General features: G+C 41.7%; 1 long non-coding RNA gene and 1 pseudogene across 1 annotated transcript in view; both read right to left on the bottom strand.

Moving 5' to 3' along the window:
• Positions 1 to 20,630, bottom strand: part of LOC140104741 (uncharacterized) — a 30,634-nt gene extending 10,004 nt beyond the window's left edge. The window contains exons 1-2 of the long non-coding RNA XR_011850404.1: positions 20,580 to 20,630; positions 20,347 to 20,494 (exon numbers count right to left, since the gene is read on the bottom strand). This is a non-coding gene — a long non-coding RNA (uncharacterized lncRNA). The remainder of the gene's footprint in view (positions 1 to 20,346; positions 20,495 to 20,579) is intronic.
• LOC140087483 (U2 spliceosomal RNA) lies at positions 12,404 to 12,605 on the bottom strand (annotated as a pseudogene).
• Positions 20,631 to 21,431: the final 801 nt, after the last annotated feature.

Below are 21,431 nucleotides of genomic sequence, written 5' to 3'. Positions count from 1 at the left end.
ACACAGCAAAAGTTAAAGGCAGAGACAGAGGTCCTATTTGCCAATATCTGAGATAGCTGGTTGGATACAGTCGGATAAAGGATGCTCACAGCTCAGATTTGCAACTTGGGGCTGGAGAAGATAGAAGTGACCGGTTATGCAGCAAGGTTAGGGCAGGCTCTGTATAATTAGAGTCCTGCAGGCCTGATGGAGGGATATTGCCATAAGATGGAGACAGCAGCAACAGGCTGTGTGGAGTGATGTGTACTGGTATTTTTACTTCAGAGGGGTGTCCCATTAATGAGACTGGTGGGGGTTCCAGCAGTCAGACCCTCACTGATCAACTTGCTATCCTGTGTCCTGTGGATAGGGGGTAACTTAAGCACCAGGGCGTTATATTGTCCATGCGGGTCTGACTGTAAACTGTCTGCGCATGCATCTGCATGCTCAGACAGTTTACACTGCTGTACAATGAATTAGTATTGTAGAGCAGTGTATTAGACTTGAACCAGCAATCAGAGCATTGTAGAAGTTTGTAGAAAAAAAAGTTTAAAACACTAAAGGTTAAACATTACAATAGGTAAATAAATAAAAGTAAACTGTATAATAAACCAGAATTGTTACTGGAACTTCACTGTAATTGCTGTGGCAAAAAGAAAACACAAAAAACTTTTTCTCAGCTGAAAAATAAAAAAATTATGCATATGAAAAGATGGTGATGCTAAAATGTACAAGATTTTCTCCAAATTAGTTTTTATTCAATAAAAATGGGGTAAAAATAAAAAATCTATATAAATGAGTTTTTTTTGTAATCGTGGCAACCGATAGAATTAAAATATTTTACCATTTTTATGGTATGATAAACAGCTCAAAGACTATAGCCTGTACAATTTGACAATGCTAATCTGCTCTGGATGGCGCCTCCTTCTATTCTATGCTTGGCCGTGCGCCCATACTGCAGGATACCACCACAGATGGGGTATCAGTGTACTCGGGAGAAATTGGGTATCAAACTTTATGGAGCCTTTTTAATTTAATCCACTGCAAATGTTTGATTTTGCACCCAAAATGAAAGTATTGTCAAAAAATACCTAACACCTAAAGGGTTAACAAACTTCTTAAAAGTGCTTTTTTGAGGGGTGTAGTTTCCAGAACGGGGTAATTTACAAGTCTAGCTATTATTTAGGCCTCTCACAGTAAATTAAAAGTTGAGCAGGTCCCTCTAAATACGTGTTTTGGTGATATTCCAAAAATTTTTAAAATGGGACCTATATTCTGAGCCTCATAACATTCTAGTAAAATATGTGGAAATTTAAAAAAAATATGCCAACATAAAGCAGACATTTAGTAAACGTAACTTATGAATTTATTTGGGTGCTATGATTATCTGCATCAAAAGTAGAGAATTCAGAACTTTGAAAATAAAGATTTCATCCAAATTTGTAAACTAATTTGAAGCACAATGGGGGACATGTACTATCGTATCTGCGCCTAATGTCGGGATCTTTCTTTTTTTGGGCGCAGGATTGTTGCAAATCATTTATAATTAGTTTGCGCCAGAAAGAACACATGTTTCCGACTATCCCGACTCCTCCGTCTTTTTTTGGCTCAAGTGGGCGTGGCCTAATGTTTCCACATTATCTGTCACATTTATGTGTATTTTGTTGCCATTTTTGGGTGCAAATTTTTGGCGCACAATAGACCAGGAAAAAAATGGTCAGAGAGCAAAATTAAGGCGCAGTCCATGTAAGATTTTGGCACAAATCTAATTGATGTTGGCATTTTTATGGCGCACAACTGATTGTTACCGTCTACCCATTATTTACTTACAGCCATGCGCCACTTTAAAACATTGCCAGTGCTTTCTAGAGACTGATCTCCGATGCCGACAGTCGTGCTTGCGCCAGAATTAGTAAATCCCCCACAATGAGTCACATGAAAAAAAAATTTCTCAAAATCTCCTGGATATCTTATAGCGTTGCAAAGCTAAAGGCACTTATAGTGACACAGGGCAGATTCGAAAAATGGGGCCGCGTACTAGAGGCTAAAATAGGCGTCCTAGAGTCCCGAAGGGGTTAAATACTTGGGATAACCCCTTTAAGTAAATGAAATTATTGAATGATAAATTGTAGTGGTACAACCATAAAAGCAAATTGTCACATAAAAGATCCAAACAATATGTTGAATCAGTAAGAGATATTCTTTAACAGAGCAACAGAAAACACATATCCGTGGAAGAAATGTAACAGTAAATCTGCCTGCCTTATTAAGATCTAAAAGTGCTAACCTGAGAAGCTTGGCTGCTCGCGTTAACTTGGCAATTGATTTCAGGTTTCATTTCTTAGAAAACTCTAAATAGTGAAGTGTTTGCCAATCAAGTGTTTTATTTAAACTCATCCAATCCCGTTCTTATCAGTGCGCCAGTAAAAGAATGGGCGAGAATGGTTTCTTACTGTGTGGGCAACGGATCAGAATGCAATTACTTCAGACAGAAGGCAGAGGCAAGCAAGAATCAAGCCTACACATATCAGATTTTCATTTACAAAAATCTGCATGTAACTGTAGGCAAAGTTGAAGACTGCAAACACCCCCCTGTTTTTTTAGAAGTCATTATCGCATACAGAAGGCTGGCACCTTGCATGTAATATTTCAAGTCATTTTCTGTGCTTGATGAGCGGTAATCAAGTATATTCTCTCTTTGTCAGGCATGTTAACACAGATAGCAACTTGTCTTTTATTCATCTACTTTAACAGTAATTTGTTTTCTCTTTTTATACATCATTGTGGGATTGCTTTTCCCTCAGAACTTATGATTTCATGAATGAGCACAGACGAAGACAATAAACCTGATAATTTAATTCTATATGCTTGTAGCCCAGTAAAGAAAATTATTGGTTTATGCTAATTATGGATAAACAAATGTGGATTCAGAGGCCAAAAAAAATGAAAGTATATTTTCCTAAAAAATCTTTGATATCCATCCTGGAAATGCATCAATAGATTGTCAACAGGGTGTTACCATTTCACTTGCTTGTTTAGTCTGTCTCTACACACTGGGGCACATCTATTATGAAGTTTGCTCCTATTTTTTAAGCTCGGGACTTTTAATAAATTAGTTTCTCCATTTGCTTGCAGTTTTTATTCACCGACACTTTGTAGTACAACAACACCTTCTGGCACAATTTGTTTTGCACACTTACTTACCAGGTCACTGGAGTTCACTGAAAGTGCATTGTCCATCTATAATGCAGGTTGTGGCTATCCACTAAGAATGTGTCGCTTCCCCACACTGGTCCAACAGAGTTCACCATCTTATTTGTGGTGCATCTTTAACATAGGGTGTGCACTGCTGTTTTAGCAGTGAAGAACGTGAACAGCCCGACTAGTAAACGTGCCCCATTATTTACAACAGGATGGCAATAAACAGACTAAAAACCTGTGAGGCGCGACAAGAGAGCTCTGGGTCTATCTCCTTGTGGCCTCCAGATCAGAGATAGGGGGTCATGAAGATGCATGGATATGAAGACCACTTGGCAAGATGTTGAATCCCTGCATTAATGTACTATCACCGGCCACTTTATTAGGTACACCTGTCCAACTAGTCGTTAACACTTAATTTCTAATAAGCCAATCACATGGCGGCAACTCAGTGCATTTAGGCATGTAGACATGGTCAAGACAATCTCCTGCAGTTCAAACCGAGCATCAGTATGGGGAAGAAAGGTGATTTGAGTGCCTTTGAACGTGGCATGGTTGTTGGTGCCAGAAGGGCTGGTCTGAACGTGGCATGGTTGTATTTCAGAAACTGCTGATCTACTGGGATTTTCATGCACAACCATCTCTAGGGTTTACAGAGAATGGTCCGAAAAAAAAAAACATCCAGTTCTGTGGGCGGAAATGCCTTGTTGATGCCAGAGGTCAGAGGAGAATGGGCAGACTGGTTCGAGCTGATAGAAAGGCAACAGTGACTCAAATCGCCAGCCGTTACAACCAAGGTAGGCAGAAGAGCATCTCTGAACGCACAGTACATCAAACTTTGAGGCAGATGGGCTACAGCAGCAGAAGACCACACCGGGTGCCACTCCTTTCAGCTAAGAACAGGAAACTGAGGCTACAATTTGCACAAGCTCATCGAAATTGGACAGTAGAAGATTGGAAAAACGTTGGCTGGTCTGATGAGTCTCGATTTATGCTGCGACATTCGGATGGTAGGGTCAGAATTTGGCGTCAACAACATGAAAGCATGGATCCATCCTGCCTTGTATCAACGGTTCAGGCTGTTGGTGGTGGTGTCATGGTGTGGGGAATATTTTCTTGGCACTCTTTGGGCCCCTTGGTACCAATTGAGCATCGTTGCAACGCCACAGCCTACCTGAGTATTGTTGCTGACCATGTCCATCCCTTTATGACCACAATGTACCCAACATCTGATGGCTACTTTCAGCAGGATAATGCGCCATGTCATAAAGCTGGAATCATCTCAGACTGGTTTCTTGAACATGACAATGAGTTCACTGTACTCAAATGGCCTCCACAATCACCAGATCTCAATCCAATAGAGCATCTTTGAGATGTGGTGGAACGGGAGATTCGCATCATGGATGTGCAGCCGACAAATCTGCGGCAACTGTGTGATGCCATCATGTCAATATGGACCAAAATCTCTGAGGAATGCGTCCAGCACCTTGTTGAATCTATGCCACGAAGAATTGAGGCAGTTCTGAAGGCAAAAGGAGGTCCAACCCGTTACTAGCATGGTGTACCTAATAAAGTGGCTGGTGAGTGTATGCTCTCATTCTTTTCTTTCCCTTTGTGTTTTGAAATATCCTGCTAAAACCGTAATCTGCAAATCTTCCATAGTGTTGTACCTTTCTGCTGCCACAGCCACTGGGAAATGTTTCCTTCAGTTTTAATGTCAGATTATTGCAAGTTCAAGCGAGATGAAGTCTCTGGCCTGTTTACCCCACACGGAGAGCTGTGGTGGGACACTGTTCACACATCCTGTGCCTCACTATTTGACTCTAATATAGGATTTTCCTCTATTTCTTAACTCTTACTCTATCTCTAGATTATTATCTATATTTTTTGTTCCATTCAGAGATGTAACTCTACAACCGAGTCATATATGATTGTATTTCTGATGCTTTCTCTGCTTTTCACTGTTTAACACACCCTGGATCCACAAAATTTAAGTGGCAAAATTGTGTGTCTTTCTGATCTTTGCTATTTGTTTTTTTCTTAATGTATATTAAAAAATAGAGATTTGAAAATAAATAATGGATCTCAATTCTACTACACACAAAAGGTGCAAAGCAGGGCACATCCCTCCATGATGACCACAAGGGGAGGCAGAATCATTCATTATATGCCAATATTCTAGCATATTTTAGGATGGAAAAAGTTTTTTTGGTGCATATGTGTATTTGTACCAACAGTTGCAAGTTTCCCTCTACCTGTTCCACAAAAGAGTGGAAGAGGCATGGGTAGAGTGAAACTAATGTTTTACACTTTGACAAATGCATTGTAATTTTGTAAAGAATGTCTGAAGTTTATGACAGTCTCACACCAAGAAAGATGCATTGATTTTATTAAAAGGAATGGTATTATTTTGATGCATTTTTCTTATGTGCCCAATTGACATAGACTTCTTTAATGTCATTTGCACATAGACCGCAACAAATTTACTAGTGCCTTTCCAATTTATCTACTGCTTTATGCGAGATTTATGATTTACAACTTTCTATTTAGCCACACAATTACTCTCAAAACGAATCCATTGCCCTGATGGCGTAGAGATAGCAAGACTGCACTGAGCCAACCAATCTGCCTGCTTAGTGGGTCCCACCTATACGGAGGCCAATAACTGGTCGGCGGTCCCTCCTTGGGTTAAGTGTGAACACGTAACAAGACAGACATAACATAATAAGGCAGACTAGACGAGTTGGCAACAGTGGGAATAAACAACAACCAAATCACAATCCAAATAGAGAAGACAAATACGCAAGCAGATCAGAAACCAATAGATAGACAAAACAAGAGAAAAGCTAATGTGAACACGGCTAAATAGCAGTTTGACCAGCAAGTCGTGAAGACTAGATGGACACTTAGGGCTCTTTCACATTGACGTTGAAGTTCAGCTTCAGTTGCACGTTCATTACATGTTGTCTCCGTTGTGTTTTCTTTGGTTTTGTCTCTGTGTCAGCAAAATAAATTGAAGGTTTAACATTGCTTTGAAAACATCACACCTGGTTTTTCAGCTTCATCAATGAAAAAAATAGGAGATGTTTCATATTATTTTACAGGGACAACAGATCAGTAAAAATACAAGCCAATGTCAAAACACCCACAGAAATCAATAGCTTTGTGAGGCATCCATAGAAATCACTGAACCACTGAAGTGAAAAACAATGCCAATGTGAGAGAGGAAAACTAGGCCCTGCCACAAGTGGAAGGATCAAGCAGTTACAGGTCCACAAACTTATTAGAAGCAGAGTGCAGAGTGATGGGTGTGGTAGACATCAGGTCAATCAGCCACTAGAGCCCAGTTCAAACTGCCAGATGAGACAAAACTCGACGTCTCCTAAACCTGCCAGCCCATACAGAGGAGGAAGCAGGCGCACATGTGACAAAGACAAATAATTCTGAATTAAAGCCAGCAGACAAACTAAAGTGTCACACCACACTGGATAACATTGTGTATTTGACACTTTCAAAATTGACATATGACCAATAACAGCGAGCACAAGATACAAATCCCATGAATCCCATGAAATCCCATAAATTCCCCTCTTTGAATTGTATAATTTTCTTGCAACAAAAAAACCTATTTGATACATTTTACAAGCATTTTACAACTAGTATGAAAAAGGGTGTGGCATGGCTCTGCTTGAAAAAGTCTGTGTGCCACAAAATTATGCTAATGCAAAAGAATTTTCGCACCGTTTTCTGGCTTAAATTAAACGCACAAGACATTTTACATTCTATCTTCAATGCTCTAACACCGTACATCAAATCACGCTTCATGGAGCAATGGGAGACAGATTTAGGCTGCCGAATCTCCTTGCAGAGGTGGAGACACTGGGCCAGATGTATCACTTTTCTGCACTTAAGTGTATTTGCTGCAACTATATTCTGGTGCATTGTTGCGCCTGAATTATCACAAGTTACAACCATCTGTGATGAATTGATTTCCTGCCTCTTATTAATCACTACTTTAGGTGCAATTAGGCGCAGTTTAGGCGCAGTATAGGCGCAATGTTAGATTTGGGCTCTTACATGTGATCCTCCTACAAACTCCTCCCTGCTTCTCTCCCATCCCCTAACATGAGAATAACCCTTACCGCAGCACCCAGGTGTGTGACACCCTGCACCCAGGGATCTGCTCAGCAGTGGCTTCTCCTGGAGGGGATTCCCCAGTGCTGATCTTCCACTGCCCCTGTAAATCTGGCCAGTATCCTCCTCAGACACCAATGTGGTCATCCTGTTACAAAGCACATTTTTCTGTAGTATTTTCAAAATCCTACAAACTTCTATTCTCTCCTGCTCTGAGCTGAGGCTTTTGCAGATTGTTTTGTAAATAGAAGGTCATGAACTGTAAACAGAGGCTACATATAGTGTCTGTAGTGTCTGCTGAGCTCTGCTGTTGGGGATAAGCTGCTCTTCACAAGAGCTCAGTGCTTGCTTTTCAGTTTATGCCACCTTCGGGCTGTAGTGTTATTGCACCCATTTTTTCACCTAAACAAAAAGTCGCAAATGATGAATATTATTAGGCGCAGTAAAACATCTGAATTGGAAGGATATATGAGGAAAACCAGGTTATTTTTGCTGCATGGCTAGTTTGGTGTTTAGTCGCAAAACTGGCGCAAAAACAGTACGGCAATAAGAAAAGGTGCAAAAACCACAGAAAAAACGAGTGCTACATCAGGCCCACTGTTGCACCACCCTAGCAAAAGGAAGCCAACAGGTCTCACTGACCTCACTTAGGCTACTGCACAGGACTTATTATGTCTCCTCCCGTCTCGTCAATATGTACCCCCATCTCCCCAATAGCTGCTTTAATGCCCTAGGAGACATGGCCCATATCTGCTGGTATTGCCCTGTGGTCGCCCTGAGGTCAAATCCCTCACCCGCTCCATACTGGGTAACACAAACCCGTAACATCAGCGGTACTCCTTTTGGGAGACAAGCCTGGGAAGGCTAAGAATAAGGCACATTGCCTCATTCAATTTATTGTCCTTACCATATTCAATCTTGTTTTCTCATTGAATAAAACTTTTTTGAAACTAAACTAAGCCGACTAATGGATTTACTACATCAGAATTATCATCCAGCATCAGACACAGCGATAAATCTGGTGCAGCACCAGGCTGTCTAGTCTACCATGTCACCGTTACTTTTGGTAAATCAGCCTCACTAATTGACATGCAGAATAAATTTGGTCAATCTCATTCAGCACATCTCAGTAAAAGAATCGTATTGACCGCCAGTCATTATTACCATACATCACATTGAAGTTATTGGCTGTGGAAAGCCAAATAACACATATAAATAGTACTTTGACTTTACACAAAAACATGTAAAATGTTCCATATCTCAAGCAAAGTTGTTACTGAGCACATAGTTCATTAAAAAATATGATGAAATAAAATGTGGCCATTTTATACATCAACTGAAAAACTGTGTATAATAAAATGACAAGTTTCTCTGTTACATTCTAGAGGCAAAGCTCAGTCCAACAGTCCATGAAGTAAACTCTTAAATCTGAAGACAAAAAGCACTCATAAAGACCAAAAATAAGCTTTCCTTCACACATACTTAATTATAGTCTTTTTATTGCCTTGTAAAAACCAAGGCAATAAAAACCAATATTTTTACCAGTGTTTTTATTGTGTGTTTATATTATTTTTTAACGTGCTTATTTTATAAGATTTTTAATTCCCTTACGGAAACCAAAGGGAGCATACTACATTTTCAAAAGACCTTGTGTAGGGGCGTAGGCATTGTCCATAGGCATAATCCATTGAAGGGGAATTAGCTGAGGCCACAGATATTTGGAGTATTATTATATGTTAGGCCACATTTAGAGAATTATTAGCTGGGTGGCACAATGAGGGGGTTGGAAAAGTAAAGCATGGAGCCAATGTATTGGAGGGGCAATAACTGTGGGGGCCACAATAGGCACAATGTAGCAGCTATGTGCAGCAGGATGACACTGTTAGAGGACCGAGATTTAGACAATAAAGTACATAAGATGTCTGGTGGTCGGCCCCGGAACACACTCCACAACATCCTTGGCTCTGATGAGTTTGTGGTTAGTTTTAGGCTTCCACAAATCCAGCTTGAGTCCCTCCAGATGTTGATCCCTCACAAATTTCACCGCCCTGGCATAATACCAGGGAGGATCCCAGTTGTAAGGGAAGGAGCTGTTCCACTTGTCTCAACCAAGCCCCCGCCACAGAGGAAGAAGGAAAAAGCGGGACATGGACTTTCTGGTAGAGTCCCTTGGTGTTCGCAGAGTTCTTCGGACCATGTCACACACATGGTCCATGCCCTTACCCCCCTTGCGAGGCTCCTTGTACATGACAGACCTTTTGACTCTGTCCATCTTTGAACCCCAAACAAACGTAAACACGGTCCTGGTAATGGCCCTGCAAGCATTCTTGCCAAGACTTCGTGGCTGCTCCGTCTTTCCCAAACCAAACCCCCAAAACCTTGATAAAGTCTTGCTGGATGGTGAAGGGAAGAGGTGCAGAAGAAGCAGGATGCCAGTCCCATAAGAGCATGACCTCCGACTTCTTGCAGTTGACCTTTGCCCCCGAAGCTTGTCCGAACAGCTCACATGTCTGGGCGAGTTCCATCACCGAACGCTGGTCTGCACAGAAGACGGTCACGTCGTCCATGTAGAATGAGCACTTGACCTCGGCGTGTCCTGGTCCCGGTGCGGTGATCCCTCTAATCTCTCCTCTCTGCCGGATAGATTCTGCGAACAGCTCTATAACACAAACAAAGAGAAGAGGTGAAAGAGAACAGCTTTGTCTAACCCCTGAAAGGATAGGAAAGGGGTTAGTCTTCCAGCCGTTCACCAACACCGTGCTGCAAATATCAGAATACATCAGGTTAACATAGGTACAAAACATTTTCCCCAGACCAAGCTTGCGCAGTACTTTACCCATGAATTCATGCGAGACTCGGTCGAAGGCCTTCTCCTGATCAAGGCTGACCAGGACTGCGCGGATGCGGCGGCTTCTGATGTAATGCACCGTGTCTCTCATGAGGGCTAGACTGTCTGCAATTCTGCGGCCTGGGATGCCGCAGGTCTGGTCCGGGTGGATGATCTTCCCTATGACGCCCTTCAGTCTGTTTGCTAGGACCTTTGCAAGGATCTTGAGGAGCGAGATGGGACGCCAATTCTTCAGGTCACACCTCTCTCCCTTCCGCTTGTACAGGATCGTGATCATTCCTTGCCTACTGCCCTCCACCACCATCTCCTCAAAGAGCTCCAGCAAGTACGGGCAGATGAGGTCCCCCAGCACTACATAGAGCTCTGCTGGGAGACCGTCACTGCCCGGAGTCCTGCCGGGTCAAAAGGATTTAGCGGCAGAGAGCAGCTCGTCCACCATCAAAGGGGCATCCATTGCTATGGCACCTGCAGGATCAAGGGGGTTAGTGATGCCTGCTAGGAACCTCTCGGCGGCTTTTGTGTCGGGGCGTAGAGGCTGCTGTAGAAGTTGGCGATGACTCCTATCACTGCCTTTTTCCCATCTGCTCAGTCAGGGGTGTGTGGCCGGCGTGGACTTTTCTGAAAAATAAAGAGTTGCACTTCTCACCCTTCTCCAGGTTGTCCATTTTGGCACGAAAGATGGATTCCTTGGATCGCTTGGATTCCTTCTCAAAGTGACTTTTCAGACGCTTCTTGGTGTCCTCCAGCTCCGCTCTGACATCCCAGCCGCAGTGATGGAGGTCTTGCAGTGATCTCAGCTGACGCTGGAGCTCTCTGAAGTCCCTTTTCAATTTGGCCGCTTGCCTTTGTCCTGAAAAAAACTACGCAATTCCACTTTAACATACTCCCACCATTCACTGACAGTAGAAAACAACCATTTGTCATTCCTCAAAACCATGTAGGCCTCTGTAAGCTCCTCCTGCACTCCCTCCTGTTCCAGCAAGGCACAGTTCAGTTTCCAGGACCCTGGGCCAGTTGGAAAACCATGGCCCAGGGCACCCCGAACCCAGAATGCCCTGTGGTCAGAGAAGAAGCAGAGGACCATAGAGAACCCACACGGCTTGATTGCTCTAGAGGTGAACACGAAGTCTATCCGGGAACGCAGTGAGCCATCAGGGCGGCTCCACGTGTAATTCATGGAGTCGCACCCCATGGAACCCACTGTGTCCTTTAAGGATGCTTCAGTTACCATCTCTATGACCAGTTTGGACGTGACATCAAGCTTGCTCGAGGTGCCAAAGCTGCGCCCATCTTCCGCTATGGGGCAGTTGAAGTCTCCGGCCATCACTACGGCCCCGGTGGTGGTGAGCTGCCGTCTGAGGTTCTGGAAAAGTTCTAGATGCTCACCATTGTCAGGGGATGCGTACACGCTGATTAGCCGCACGGGCTCACCCGTCCAGGACCCATCTACGACCAGAAGTCGGCTGCAGACTAGGTCCTGGATGGAATCAAGCGTAAAAGCGCTTCCCCTGAGAAGGATGGCGGAGCCTGCAGACTTACAGTCGCCCAACGCCCCCCCCCCGGACCAGTAGGACGGGCCGTGACTCCACTGCCTGGCCAGATGTTGGTAGGACCTAGAGGAGGGGAGAGCACATTCCTGCAACATAAAAACATCACCTGGTTGGGAGGCAAGAAAGGTTAGTACAGTCGAACAACGAAACTTATCTCTAATGCTTCTAACATGGATCCCAAAGGTCTCGTGGCTCAGGATCCCCTGGTCCAGCAGCATCTTCTTACAGAAGACGTCCTTGGACATGTCCGGCACCCTTCCGTCCACCTCCTTCAGTTTCAGGGCCACTGTATCCCTCATGTAGGGTCTTCCTGGGCGGCTTCTGAACCCGAGAAGTGGTGGGGGCTTCGGGGTTGGGGACAACTGCAGGTCCTGGGGTCTGTACCTCGGGTCCTGGGTCTTTGGCCTCCAGTCTTGGGGTTTCAGCCTGAGGTCTTGGGGTTTCCTCCTCCAGTCTTGGGGCTTCCTTGGGGGTCTTCTGCTTCTTCTTCCTCCTTGCTTGCTGGAGCCATGGCTTCGGCTTGCTTGGGGGGTTAAAGAAGTAAAGGTGCAGAAATCCTTGAGCAGAGTCCTCAGCAGAGTTTTCCCCAGGGGGAGAAAGCAATGAAGATTTTCCTGCTTGGTCCGCCGGAGGTTCCTAGCCGATCGCTAGGAGCAAGGTTCCACCGGCAGAAATTTCTTCCAGAAGAAACAAAGAAGAAGTCTTGAAGAAGAAAAGTAATCCCAGAGATAATCCAAGGTTTTTCCAAGAAGCAGCAAGAAAAAGCAGCAACTCTTCCAAATCTTTTCAAAAATCCAGGGTTCCATCTTCAGATCTTCAGTCTTCCAGAGTTCGTAGTCGGATCCAAGGTAGTTCAGAGACTGCACTTGATCTTAGCCAAAAGGCCGAGAAGTCATCACCTTTTTTTGATTGAAAGAGCCTTTATTCACAGATACACAGTAAAACTTACAGACAGTGTGTGCCATGACGCAGCACGGGCTTTGTACAAAGCACACAATAAATTAAGATACACTCCTAGCACTATCCTAACACTATGGCAGAATAAGTGCTACTCTAGCATACTAGCTCCGGCAAACAAAAAAACACACATTTCTCAAAAAAATAACTAACCTGCAACAGGGGGTTGGGAGGGGTGAGGGAAGAGGGGAAGGGGGTAAGTTGTCACAGGCCCGAAGCTTTATTAAAAAATAACAGACACATGAGGGAGGTTGGGGGGAAGGAGAGGATGGTAAGTCTTCTTCTTCCTGGATGCCTCCATCTATGTAGAAAGAGGCAAAGTCCCATAACTCCCTAAGTAAAGTCCATGGTCAGGTAAAACAAGAAAAACAAAGTCCACAAGAGAAAAATGAAGAAGCCATCACCTTATTCAACTCTATCTGTATCCAAAGGATGCAGATGGAGTTGAAGTCTCAGTTTAAGCCAGCAGTGGGGTCAGACAGTAGGTGTTCTCCTTATGGAGAGATTGCCAATTAAGGCCACCTTAAAGGCATGTGGAGACTTAAAGCCATAGATGCTCCACTAGGGCATTCTGTGAAGTATGCAAATACGTTTTCCAAGGTGTTAAATGGAAAACAATTCCTCCTTTTGCTACCTTGAAAAGCAGCCCCCACACCAGTGCATGGGGAGGGGGGGGGGGCGAAGACAGGCAATATATCAATATATCAGATCCTCCTGCTCTATACATGTTACAGCTTTACATGTATAGTAAATATTCTGGTGTTGTTAGCTCTATATAACACGCTAGATGTAAACTTGCAGCAGAAGAATAATCACTTAATACACTTTTGTTCTGAGAAACATACAAGAACATTTATGGCATTCATATATTTAGAAGAGATGCGAACATTCTTAGGATGCCACTATGAATCACAGTTTTTATCAAGAAGCAGACAGGTTTCTATTAACCTTTATTGGCTACATGTATTATGTATGCTCTTTATAATGTTCCTTAATGATAAGCAATTCCCATTGCCATTTATGAATTTCTTTCTTAGTTTCTACACGAGTCAGTCTGATGATGATGTTTTCCTCCTATTTGCAACAGCTTTTTTTTATTATAGCAACATAATGGATTGTTACAGACACAGTGCATTTCCATGCCTTTTTTATCCTATGAATTCTGCATACAGAAGTATCTTGGCTAGGTTTTTCTATGTAGCAGGGTGATTGTGTTCATGTGTAATACTGCATTAATATACTGTAAATAAAGGTTAAAAGCCAAAGGCTTAACTACAACTGTAGTAGCTGCTTGGGCCAAGGTGTGTGGGGCGAGGTGCAGAAACAAATTTTACAAATTTGACATGTACAAAAGAAAAACAAAATTATCAAACAAAATCCCTTTTTCTAAAAAGAAAGAAGACACCCATTTAGAAGTCTTTTGAAGTAGGTACCTTGATGCAATTTTGTTTCAAGGTGCAACATTTTATAAAAAATGCATAAAAATTTACTTTGATGGCAAAAATGTGTAGCAACCAGAAAAAAATATGTGCTCCACCATAAAGATAAGTAAAGATAAGCTAGTAAAGATAAAGGGCTCATTTCTCCCAGGAATAAACCTAAGGTTTTGTGTAACTGGAGCTACAACTGAACCCTTTGGAGCTACGTGTATGATGTAAGGAGTGCCAGAAAACATGATCACCTTACAGTGCTGTTATCCCATAAGTATGTATGGACTCCTATCCTCATACATAACTATACATAACTGAGAGACCTGTCCCTGAGTTACTGTATTGTTTGAACACAGTCATGTGAAACAAGCTTATGGCTTATTCACACAACAGTGAGAAATGGGAATATGCTGTTCGTAATCACACTAAATGCAATAGTTTTTAATTGATTCTCTCACACAACCCTTATTTTTAAAGATTGTTAAGGGGTAGAGCAAGTCCTTGTCTGGTCCCTTTATCATTGTGCACACATAGACTGTAGTATTGAAGGAGCACCTTTTAGATACAGAGGGGGATACTTATCAGGGTCTCTGCGCCCTGATAAATATGCTACGTGCTTCTATGCTACGTCAGTGGCATAGAAGCCTGAAACGATTGAAAATGCTAACACTTGAGATTATTTCCCCCCATCCACCAACTTCATAACAGTGGGGCATGAAGGGGGGGCACGGCCAGACAGCGGAGGGCACAGCCGGGAGTGAGCCAGCACAGGGCATTACTGTCCCCCTACCTGCACACTCGCTGCAGACGGCGAAATTTCACATGTGAAAATTCGCCGGCTGCATTTATTTATACACCAGCCATTTGATTCAGAGCCTCTTGATGTATCAGGAGCGTCAGCGTGTGATAAATAACCCCCAGAATGCCCAAGTCTTAACCCAAAATAAACTTATTTATCACCAAGGTAATTTATCTTGAAAAATAAAGTTTTAGTTTAGAAAAAACAACTGATACCTCATCATTTTAGCAGAGTTTTCAATGATACCTTCACCACAGATCCCCCAACTAGCTCAGGTAGGATTGGTGAGGACTTAATTGTAATTGTTTTATTTTTGATCTTTATTATTTCCTTTTCTTTTTTTTGATGGTCATTGTGTTTTTTTAATATTCCCCCATTACAAACAATTGTGCCTCATTGAACTGTTATCAATGTTCTTTTGTACATTTAATACCAAAAAATTGCAATAAAAGAAGAATATATAGTGCTAAACATTGCACATCCTGGGCTGTCTGGGACTAAAAGAGAAGGCATTGTGTCACTCAGTACCTGTCTGGAGAGGAGTGGAGAGTGGAGTGGTGAGAGGGGTGGATGAGTCATAACTCATGACTTTTTGTTCAGCTTTTTAAAAAGCTGTAGTTCTTAAACCGTATTTGTACAAATACAGCTAGTAATATTTCCCATAGAGCCCTATTAACTATCTGACACCCTTCTAGCTAATAATGTTTCCCCTCATATCCCTCACATATCCGATCATGTGAAATCCCAGCAGGGCTCCATGGTGGATGGGGTGAACTAGAAGTCCATGGAGGCATGCTGTGATTCATGTGAACAGAGACGTGTTGTCGATATGGCAAATTTTAGAGTGAAGTAAACAGTTGAATATTTGCAGAAGGTCTCTTAGTACTAGTTCCATATAGAGGCAAAAACCTAGCACCTGTCAATCAGGAATAAGGAGGCAGGGAAATGCCTGAAATTTGACGAGACACAGAGCATGGTTCACTGGAATTCTGGGAGAGATTAGACGTCATATCCAAGATTAAAGTATGCTAATTTGCATATCAGAAAATCCCTGTAATTAAGGTACAGCACCTCACCGGAAGCTACTTTTAGGTGATACATGGAGGACATATAACCATTTACCAGCAGGCATTATTAGTTTGGATGGTAAAATTCTGGTGACTGGTCCTCTTTAAATTCAGGCTTACAGGACCTTCCTTGCACACAAGAAAAGCCCTCTGCAAAATTATAAATCTGCCCATAAGCAGTGCTGAAGCCCCAGGAGTTGTACATCAACTCAAAGGGGCATGTGCCCCCTAATTTTACCACTGGACTCTAGTTCTTAAGGATCAATTAAAATCTGATGCCACATGGAAGCAACTTGGGAATAAAAATTATAAAACCAACATTTTCATTGCTGAGAAATGCTCCATCCATGTGCATTGGGGCCAAAGTTTTATGTAAGTAAATGGAGCTGAGCTGCAATCCTGCATTTAGTCTATAGACAGCAATGGCACTACTTCAGCCACATTTTCCTAACCTCATACAACTTCTTTATTAAGTCTTTTAAGTATTCAACAGAAATAGTGTTAACAATGAATTACTGTATGTTCCTAAGATGTGAATTTATGGCATATGTGGGACATAGCAGCTTGCACAGTATGCACACTTTACATTGTCACTTACATGATAATAGCTGCTATTCAGACAGGCTTACATATCACATGGTCCATTTTGGTTCACTAGTTCTTAAATATGCTCTAACAATGGAGCTCAGGCTGATATTTAAGATGAGGAGATCTTGAAACTAATTATCTGTTATATTGAATTGGACATAATAGGTTCTAATGGATAGTAGTGAGTAATGGCCGCCTCACTTCAGACTTTCCGATTGCTTTGACAAATGACTGCACAGGTTGTCAGTTGTCTGCTTTGTAGTTAGAGAGGATCACTTTGAAACCACAGGAAATGGCCGCAAGATGTTCCTCATACATTACAGAATTGTAATCAGGTACAAAAGGTGCAGTTACATTTCATGTTGATATTCATTTCATACAGTACATGCACCTCAGCAGCAAGGAAAGGGAATATTGTTCCTGGAAATAGTTACTCTGTGTGCACCTTTTATCTGTGAAGATCCTTCTGAAGAAATCTCTTACAGTGACTTATACTGTATGTAGCCCATGAAATAATATAGACACTTCCCTCATAGAATATTTGATTCCTTATGAGGATTAGGACGCATACAATCATTAACCTCTACTGTTCAGAATGCTCTTACTTAGGTCGTTGACCTGCCTTAGTTTTTGGAAGAGCATGGTTTTCATGATAATTTTTTTAGTCATCCATTTACATTTTTTGTAGTTTAAGTTTTCCTAGAAAGAGGAAAGGTAACTGCCATCATGAACTCAAACTCTTTGGCCCAGATCTATCAAACTGGCAGTGCCAGTTTTGTGGAGTACATTTGCACATAAATACATGTGTAACCTTTTATTTCTGTAGTGTTTGAACCAGTTTTGTGTCACGGCTGCACTGTGTCCGCCGTGACACAAAACTTTGCACCTAAAGGGACGTTCCAGTGCAGATTATTACTATATTGACTACCGTGGGAGCACTGTTACTATATGGACTACTGTGGGAGCACTGTTGCTATATAGACTACTGTGGGGGGAATTGTTACTAAATTGACTACTGTGGAACCACTGTTACTTTATGGACTACTGTGGGAGCACTGTTACTATATGGACTACTGTGGGGGAACTGTTACTTTATTGACTACTTTGGGAGCACTGTTTCTATATTGACTACTGTGGGAGTATTGTTACAATATTGGCTACTCTAGGGGATCTAATCCTATGTTGACTACTGTGGGAGAATTGTTACTATGTTGGCAATTTAGTTCATAAAAAGGGAGGTCTGTTTTTTACAGCCAGGAAGTAGGTTAGTTGTCTGAATATAGCCTCATAACAAAAGTCCCTCCACTAAAGTATGAACATCACATGCTGAAATGGAACATCATTGCATGTCTGCAGTCTAAGGTTGGATGCACAAAACTGTGTCGTAAAAGTTCCTCCAGTAAAATGGGCATTAGTTTTGCGTATTCTTCACTCATAGCTATTGTGTGGCCTGGGTTGCTTCGTCACTAGTTACAGTGGTAGTTATGCCAATGTTTACACATACAGACATTAGATAAGGAGAAGTTGGAGAAGCTTTTATTGTTATTTATTATTGTTGTTTTGCATCTATGGAGTAAAAATGATGCATTAACATGCTGCTCTTCCTCTACATGCTTTTTCTTAAAGTCCCTGCAGGATTGTCTTTCTACAGAGAAATCCGTCAAAGGAGCATTTGATAAAAAATGATAATCAGATGTCAACCATGATAATAAGAATGCCTTTAAGCTGTTAGGGAATAGTCCCAAATATAAGACAAGCCAATTCCTACTTCTCCAGATTTTCAATTTTAGTTTCAACATAGGGCTCACATTAGCAGCACTGTAGTTTGGTCAGCAGACAGGGAGTCCTAGCATCAAACTTCTGTGTGATGCAAAGACTCCCCTAGAAACAGTCCAACATATGGGTCAGTTTCCACATGGCTTTGTGTGGTGGCATCATCCAGAAAATCAACTTTGAAGTTAGATGTAGTTTGGCTTTATGAAGTCAAGGATGCGGAGAATTTAGCACTGAAGTCAAGCTTTCCCTGCCTAAGAATGCCCCTTTCACTGTAATTACTGCCCTTTGTCCAGTGACATTACTGATCAGATCTCCTGAAGTCTAGCGCATGATGTCAATTACATGGGAGGAGGCGTTCAGAGGCAGGGAGAGCTTGACTATAGTGTTAAACTCTTCGCCTCCCTGACTTTACACAACCATTTACATCTCACTTAAAAGTTGATTTTCAGGATGATACTACCACACTTGGTCATGAAAGAAACATCATCTAGAAGGTGTATGGCTGCTTGGCAACATACCGGGTTTGGTTTATTGGGACAATTTCTAATGACAGGTTCCCTTAAAAGAGGTTTCTTGCTTATTGTTATTGATAAACTATCCAAATTGTATGTTTAGTCAACAGACAGTGTGCTTGCCAGTTTTCACGGAGCAACTAGTTCGGTGCAGATATTCCCTCAGCAAGCAAGGACTCCTTGCATCACATATCAATAAGATGCAAGGAGACCTGTCCCTACAATGTAGTCAGTCTATTGCACAGTGAGTTTTTCAAAGACTGAGCACGGTCATAAGGTGTTGTTCTTAAACTTGACCCCTACAAATTTTCTGATTCCTGCTGTCCCTGATACCAGAATGAACATAGAGAACAAATCTGCAAGAACAGCTCCATTCTCTGTGTATTAGCTGTGCTACTACATTCACTGAGTCACAATAACCCAGCCACTGCACAGAGAATGGAGATATTTTCCATCCAGTTGAATTCAGTGCTCCATGATCTAATATTAATGTTCCATCCAGTAGATGGTCAGTAAACATCTATCAGGCAGAAAACCCCTTCAATATGTGTGACACTGTGAAATATGTTGTGTTTGTCTTAAAATTAGTACAGTGGTAATATATGTAGCTATATAACCTACCAATGGAAGCCACAGTGAAATAAATTACATTTTTAGAACTTTAGTAAATAGCAATAATCATAAACCCCAAAGTCGAATTATAACAAAATTATGGATAGCAGGAAACATGCTATTTATGCAAACAGCCATTATTGCACTTGGTTTAGTGAAACTGTATTCCCTTAATAGTCAAATTCCCTGTACCAATTTGCCATTACTGACCCTAAGTGCTATTTTGGTGGAATGTCCTAGTTTATTGTGAGTCTCAAATAGGCCAGAACTCCTTCCAGCTGCAAGTCCGGCTATTATCAGAATTGGTAACGCTTGCAGCTCTTTGATTTCCAGAACAGCATTTTACTTGCTGAAAACAACAACTAAAAATAATTTAATCCTGGGACATTTTGTCTTTGTATTATGATAATGCCATAGGGACACATTCACGATGGGAACATGCTAGATGTTATTGAGAGGCTAATGCATGTGTGCTGCTGCATCATCACCAGCGAATGGACCCTCCGAATAAAGTGTGTCCCTAGAAAGGATATTATAGCACAGGCTTTTGCCATTTGTTATCCTGAAGCTTGTCTGGTAATCATGTCATTACTGATTCCGAACACATGACAACTTGGGAATGAAATGCAGTTTATTGCAGGGATACAGGAAGAACCTGAAATGAATCAAATGAAAGCAGCACGCATATACAGAGTGTATCTTTTCTTTCTCTCTCATGAGAGTCGTCACAGCGATTGCTTTTCATCTATCTTGTTAAAAATACTGTCACTGATGTAACTAAGAGGACATTATACACCACGAAAGGCACACAATGAAAAAAGATAGCGGTTTTTATTCATGCAGTTTTCTAATTTCATTATAAATGCAGCAGAAAAATAAAACATCCCTCTTCTTACCTGCACTGTCATTTGGAAATAGACATGGTAGGTGCATTTAGTTAGAGAGTCATAATCAGCAGTGTACAGCACCATTAATCTTTCCTCTTGTTTGGGTCTTTGCATTGGGTGTGTTCATTTTGCTGTGTACGTGATACTCTGCTGCCACCTACAGCACATCAGGGGAACAAATCACAGTTTACTTTGAAGTTTCTCTGACAAAGTTTGGAAATAAAGTTGAAAAAAGGATTAACCTTTTGGCCTCATGCACATCATTGTGAGTTATAGTGGTCTTCCGTTTCCAGACCCAATTTCTGCTTTCAGAATCCTTCAATTTGATTCAAAAGTATACCGCATTTCTTACTCCATAAACGCAGCAATACTGTCTCTATCCAAGGTGTTGTATCATAGCCTAGAAAAAATAACCCTGAAAGTTTCTTTAGCCTGTTCTTTAACCTGTCACCACATGTTTACAAATATAGCTAGTAACAGGTTCCCGTAGAACCCTAATAACTTACTGCTTCCCTTCTTTTAGCTAAAAATAGTTTCCATTATATCCACATAAATCAACTTTATCTTATTTTACCTGTTCAGCTGGCCCCTTCCATCAACTCCTCCCCATGCCTTATGCTAACCTTACTATTCACCAGTTCATGTCATGGGACCAGGGTGCAAAATGTACCCCATGCATGTATCTGATCATATGTAATCACACCATGTCTCCATGGTCTTCCACTCTTCTCCATCCTCCATGAAGGCATGCTGTGATTTTATGTGATCAAATACATACATGGGGTACAGTTTGATAATGTTAAAAGGCTAAAGGACCTTAGATAACTTCACTTTAGTTACATGACATGAATGTAACACAAGACACTCTGTAAAAAAAAATTGACACAATATTTCCTATAAGCAAATAGAGCTTCATATACCTGTAGTTGAATATTGACAGACAGTATAAGGAGGCAGAGCAGTGATTTAAAGTGATACAGAGCTGTCAGTCAAAGCAAGGGGGCATGGTTTACTGATAGCATGGGAGAGGAGAAGAGTCAATGCCAGCAGTCATGAGTCATGAAAGATAATTTGCATGTAAGAAAAACAGCTGT

The sequence above is a fragment of the Engystomops pustulosus genome, chromosome 1, assembly GCF_040894005.1.
Source record: "Engystomops pustulosus chromosome 1, aEngPut4.maternal, whole genome shotgun sequence".
Classification (NCBI taxonomy): Eukaryota; Metazoa; Chordata; class Amphibia; order Anura; family Leptodactylidae; genus Engystomops; species Engystomops pustulosus.
This window is presented reverse-complemented; position numbering and strand designations above follow the sequence as displayed.